Genomic DNA, 6,305 nt, shown 5'->3' with positions numbered 1-6,305 from the left:
CCTGGAAAAGTGTGAAGTGATTCATTTTGGAAGGTCGAATTTGAATGCAGAATACAGGCTTAAAGACAGGATGCTTGGGAGTGTGGAGGAACAGAGGGATCTTGGGGTCCATGTCCATAGATCGCTCAAAGTTGCCACCCAAGTTGATAGGGTTGTTAAGAAGGCGTATGGTGTGTTGGCTTTCATTAACAGGGGGATTGAGTTTAAGAGCCACGAGGTTATGCTGCAGCTCTATAAAGCCCTGGTTAGACCACACTTGGAATATTGTGTTCAGTTCTGGTCGCCTCATTATAGGAAGGATGTGGAAGCTTTAGAGAGGGTGCAGAGGAGATTTACCAGGATGCTGCCTGGACTGGAGGGTATGTTTTACGAAGAAAGGTTGAGGGTGCTAGGGCTTTTCTCATTGGAACGAAGAAGGATGAGAGGTGACTTGATAGAGGGGTACAAGATGATGAGAGGCATAGATAGAGTGGATAGCCAGAGACTTTTTCCCAGGCTGGAAAGGGCTATCACCAGGGGGCATAATTTTAAGGTGATGGAGGAAGGTTTCGGGGAGATGTCAGAGGTAGGTTCTTAATACAGAGAGTGGTGGGTGCACTGCCAGCGGTGGTAGTAGAAGCAGATACATTAGGGACATTTAAGTGACTCTTGGATAGGTACATGGATGATAGTAGAATGAAGGGTATGTAGGTAGTTTGATCTTAGGGTAGGTTAAAGGTTCGGCACAACATCGTGGGCCGACGGGCCTGTACTGTGCTGTACTGTTCTACGTTCTATGTTCCAGATGAAAGGATTGCATTAATCAATGGATTAGAATGTGGAGAGGCAAGAGAAAATGATGCCATTTTAAGTAGGGGGCCGGGGGTTAGTAGAAACAGACCAGGGCTATTTTACTCTCTATCTCACTCCTTTCTTCTATCTGGCTCATTATCACATCCTCTCTCTCTAAGAGCAGTGGGAATCACTGGAACCCACACTTGTTGCTCAGGTTGTTTGGTTCCGGGAAAATACAAGGTCCACATCAGATTGACAGGAAGGATAAATGTGATTCAGAGCCAATCATATTCCTTTTGGTGATGTGTGCTCAGCCTTGTTAAATCAGCAAAGGCAGCAGGAAATGCAAATCCTGAAGAGTTTTGATAGAGTAAAGAAGGAGAAAGTGTTGCTAGTGACAGAAGGGTCAGTAACCAGAGGAAACACATTGAAAGTAATTGACAGAAGAATTCGAGTTGTGATGAGGAGATTGTTTTTTCAGCAGTGTGTTGTTCTGGTCTGGAATGCAATCCTGAAAGGTCAGTGGAAGCAGATTCAATGTTAACTCTAAATGGAATTGGATATATACCTGACATGGAAAATATAACAGGGCAATGGGGGAAAGGACAGGCGTGCGGGATGTGGGATTAATAGAATAGCTCTGTTAAATATCAAGCAAATGCACAGTAATAAGGTTCTGTGCTTGAACCTCAGTTATTTTCACTCTGTCAATGGCAGAGAAGGCTCGAGGAACCATGTGGCGACTCCTCATGTTCTTCCCAGTGTCCAGGATAAAGTGTAACATGACACTGAATTCCAGATGGCCGACACAAATGCAACAGACATCTTTTCTGGAAACATCACATGCAAAGTGAGAAACTAATCATCAGGCACAGACAGGGATTGAACCCGTAATCTTCAGTTTACGAGACTGACGCCTTACCACTTGGCCACCATGCCTTTCCTGAATGGACACCTGAGGCTCCAGAGGAGGATTTGTGATTCTTTTTCAATTTGGTTGAAACAGCATCGAGAAACATGCACAGAAATGAAGAGCGATTGTGGAATGGGGAACAGATCAGCCGCATTTACATCATCAGCATCATGAAATCTTCATTCAGACATTCCATTCCCATCCTCAGCTTTTCTCACATTTGTACAATAATATAAGAGTGGACATTGGGTTGTTACTGGGCAGATTATATAAATAGACTGTGTGCATCATCACAGGAAGTGCTGTAATATAATCTGTACGGCACCTCATGGAGAGTTGTAGATGAAACCTTCAATGCAAGATGTGCAGAGTAAACTCAGGTTATTTTAACCGTCAGATTCTTATAAATTCTGTACTAAGCCTTGACAGATATCAAAATATTATATGGGGGCCACAGTAAACCAAAGCGAAGATGGAGAAATCTTTGCCTGTACCTTTGAAAAGGTCACTGGACTGGACCAAGCCGAGGACTGGCCAAGATGGTTCCAGAGGTTTGCAAGGTATCGTACTGCATCGGGTCTCGTGCAGAAGCCAGACATGGAACAGGTCAGTACGCTATTGTCTGCAATGAAGGGAGTGTGAAGGCAACATCCTCATGAAGAACAGAAGGCAACATGTGAAGAAGTTATTAAGGCACTCAAGACCTATTTTAATTGAGGAAAAAAATGTCATCGTGGAGCCAAAGTTAAAACGCTGCATTTGCTGACAACGCAACCACCAGGTGACGCTGTACTAGCACATGCGCAAATGCAGCCTCTTCCACTGAAACGTCACTGTCTGTGACATTCAGGCAGCTGCCAGGCTTAAAGATGGAGCTCCTCAATTTATCACAGAAAACAACTTCAACCCAAAAATCCCCTCAAAGGTTGCCATCTCCGCCTCCGTCCCACCCCCAACAGTCCCCCGCTCCTTCTTGTGCATTCGCCAGTTATATAGTACCAAGTCATCTTAATTCACCTAAAGTGAATTACTTTCGGAGTAGTGACTGTCATTTCATAAGCAAATATGGCACATATCTACACAATGGACATGTTTTGGTTGATACTCGGAGAGCGTTGCGCTGTTTGAAGTCTCATCAGAAGGACAGCACCTCTGACAGTGCTGCACACCCTCTGTAATTCAGTGAGGTTTCATAGAGTCATAGAGTTATACAGCACAGAAACAGGCCCTTCGGCCATCGTGTCCGTGCCGGCCATCAAGTACCTATCTATTCTAATCCCATTTTCCAGCACGTGGCCGTAGCCTTGTATTCTGTGGCGTTTTGAGTGCTCATCTAGATACTTCTTAAATGTTGTGAGGGTTCCTGCCTCTACCACTCCTTCAGGCAATGTGTTCCAGATTCCAACCACCCTTGAGGTGAAACATTTTTTCCTCAAATCCCCTCTAAACAGTGCCATCCCATTCTCCGGACGATCATTCCCCGCTTCCCCCCATCCCACTCTCTGACTGCTCACTCCCCGCTTCACCCACCACCACCCCCATCCTGCTCTCTGGCCGCTCACACTCCAGGCCATGGGCTCTGCCGCTTCCCTCCTCTCGGCCACTCGCTCCAACATTGCCCCATCTCCCCTCGAGGCTCGCCTTGCTTTATCGGGTGGTGCGGTGAAGAATGATCGAATGTTGGAGCGAGAGGCCGAGAGGAGGGAAGCAGCATGGCTTAGAGCTAGTGTCTGGAGGGACGTGGGGGGGAAGCGGGGCGTGAGTGGACGGAGAGAGTGCAGTGCGGGGGTGGGGGGGTAGCAAGCGTCCGGAGGGCGGGGGAGCGGGGTAGCGAGGAGCGGGCAGTGAGCGGCCTGGAGTGAGTGGCTGAGAGGAGGTAGAGAGTTTTCCCGCGCATGCGCCACTTCGTCCTGGAAGACGTAGGCTGAGCATGCGCAGCATCTCAGAGCGCAGGAGACTGTTTGTGCATGTGCGCAGCTTGGAGCGCTCTGATGACGTCGGCTGGCAGCTGCATTGTCAGGAATCACTTTGAATTTAATAAGCGTACAAAACAGAAAGGGGAGAGTATTCATTCATTTATCAATGACTTGTACAAACTCACGGAGGATTGTGAATACGGCAACTTAAGAGAAGAGCTGAATGGAGACAGGATTGTGTTCGGGGTATTAGACAACACCCCTTCAGATCATCTACAGTCCAGGGCTGATCTCACATTAACGAAAGAGTATCAATTGAGCAGCCAAGCAGATGTTAGAAAGTTTAACCAATCCGTTGTCCAAGGGGACAGGGAGAGTCTGATCTCGAGAGTTGCAGACTCAATTGAATTTGTTAAGAAAACAAAAGGAAAAATTAGTGGTAAAAGACAAGAAAGACGGGAAGAGCATCTAGTGGTAGCTGCAACCAATTGCAGTAGGTGTGGCCGAGAGAGACACAAGTGGGAAAACTGCCTCGCCAAAGAAGCTGAGTGTTTTTCCTGCAGAAAGATGGGTCACTTTCAGTCAGTGTGTGGCAGTAAAATACCAGCACTGAATATAATTAAAGGGAAATCCCCAGAGAGCAAAAATATTAATGAAGTACAGGATATCCAAAGTGTGGAAATACATTTTTTAGGTGAAATCCAGGAAATAAAGTGAGAGTTGCTGGACGACAGAAATTCTGAAATATTTTAAGACAGAGGTAGATAGATTCTTGATAAACAAGGGGGTGAAAGGTTATCAGGGGCAGGTGGGAATGTGGAGTTGAGGTTGCAATCAGATCAGCCATGATCTTATTGAATGGTGGAGCAGGCTCGAGGGGCCGAGTGGTCTACTCCTGCTCCTAATTGGTATGTTTATATGTAAGAAAACATGTTCTAGATACAATGAGAACTATCATTTGTTTGGAAATGGATTTGAACCCTTTTATCAAAAGGTTATAGAGCTTTAATTTTTCTACAATTAACAGACAAATCCTTGTGGAGTTGAGATTGACAGAAACAATGGGCTGGATTCTATAGATCCCTCGACGTCAAGATCTGTGGTGGGGGTGGGGTGGGGGCCGCCTGAAGATGGCCCCGGATGAGACCCGCCACGGACCTCAACGCCGGCAGGGCCTGGCTCGATATTGCCGGCGACGGCGAGGCCTTGTGGGGGACCTCCACCGCTCGGCAACGGGACCACAAACCTGCATTAATTATTATCCCATCACTTCCTGATATCCCGCTGCGATCTTCAGCCCAGTGGCCGGCACTGCCGTGCCTTCGGAGCCCCACCCGGGCAAATGAGGTGCAACACTGGTGGGGAGGGGGGAGAAGGTAAGTTTCTCAGTGTGGGGGTGGGGAGATGGAGTCAAATTAATGTCATGGGTGTAGGGGATGGTGGGAAGGGTTATAGTTTACAATTTGTGCAGTTTTGGGCGGAAGGTCAGATGGTAAAGGTAGGTTTTGGGAGGGAAGGGCAAATAATTAATTTAACTGTTATTGGGGGGATGGGAGAGAGGCAAAAGCAATGTATTTATTTCATTTCATTTAATCTTCCTTTAAATATTTTCCAGTAGGACTAACAGCCCTTTAAAAATGGCTGACACTCCAGTACAGTACTAAGGCAGTGCTGCACTATCAGAAATGCTGTTTTTTAGGTGAGACAGAAAACTGAGGATCCCTCTGCCCTCTCAGGTGGATGTTAAAGGTACCATGGCACTATTTCAGAGAACAGAAGGGGAATTATTTCTGGGATGCTGGTCATTGTTTAACCCTGAATCAACATCACTTCAAAACAGATTATCTCGTTTTTATCACGTTGTTGTTTCTGGGAGCTTGCTGTGCGCACATTGGCCACCATGTTTCCTACTTGACTACAGTGACTACACTTGGAAAGTCCTTCATTGGCTATAAAAGGCTTTGCAATGTCCTGTGGTCGTGAAATGCAAGTCTTGCTTTTTCCATTGTTATCAGTGTCATTGTGATCAAAAGATAGGATTCATGAACACAAAGTTTAAATCAATTTTGATTAAAATAATGTAAAAGCATCTATATTCTTGCACTGTACTTAATAATCTCCATCTTCCTATCCTGACAGAGTGCAATGTCATCGACCCTGAAATTGATTCCAGAATCTCATAGAATCTTAGACTTAGAGAAAGTTTAAGGCACAGAAAGAGGCCACTTGGCCCTCAGACAATTTCAGCCCAGTTCTGATGAAAGGTCACAGACCACAAACGTTAACTCTGTTTCTCTCTCCACAGATGCTGCCAGACCTGCTGAGTATTTCCAGCATTTTCTGTTTTTATTTCAGATTTCCAGTATCTGCAGTATTTTGCTTCTGTGTTAATTCGAAAGTTAAAACTGAACCACCTGTTTACAATTCACACTGGGGTCTCCCATGAAATGATTCTGTATAATATTGATATAATGAATACAGATTCCGACAGAGCTTCCTGTGGGGAATTGGGGATATGAAAACCAGCAGACTCTGCAGGGATTTCCACTGGGAGCACAAATTCACAAAATCTACCTTTTATATATCGATTCATTTTGATTGTCCTTCTGGAAAATTATTTTGCAACAATTTAAACATCAACCCACAGCTCCATGACTGGGTCAATTATGAGGTCATCCTCTGACAGGTCATGTGACAGCTGG

General features: G+C 45.6%; 1 non-coding gene across 1 annotated transcript; it reads right to left on the bottom strand.

The window, feature by feature from the left end:
- Positions 1-1,641: 1,641 nt before the first annotated feature.
- trnat-cgu (transfer RNA threonine (anticodon CGU)) lies at positions 1,642-1,713 on the bottom strand. Its single transcript has one exon. It is a non-coding gene; the product is annotated as a tRNA-Thr (tRNA).
- Positions 1,714-6,305: the final 4,592 nt, after the last annotated feature.

The sequence above is a fragment of the Heterodontus francisci genome, chromosome 35 (genome assembly GCF_036365525.1).
Source record: "Heterodontus francisci isolate sHetFra1 chromosome 35, sHetFra1.hap1, whole genome shotgun sequence".
NCBI lineage: Eukaryota > Metazoa > Chordata > Chondrichthyes > Heterodontiformes > Heterodontidae > Heterodontus > Heterodontus francisci.
The sequence above is the reverse complement of the archived record's forward strand: the minus strand, read 5'-3'. Positions and strand labels throughout refer to the sequence as shown.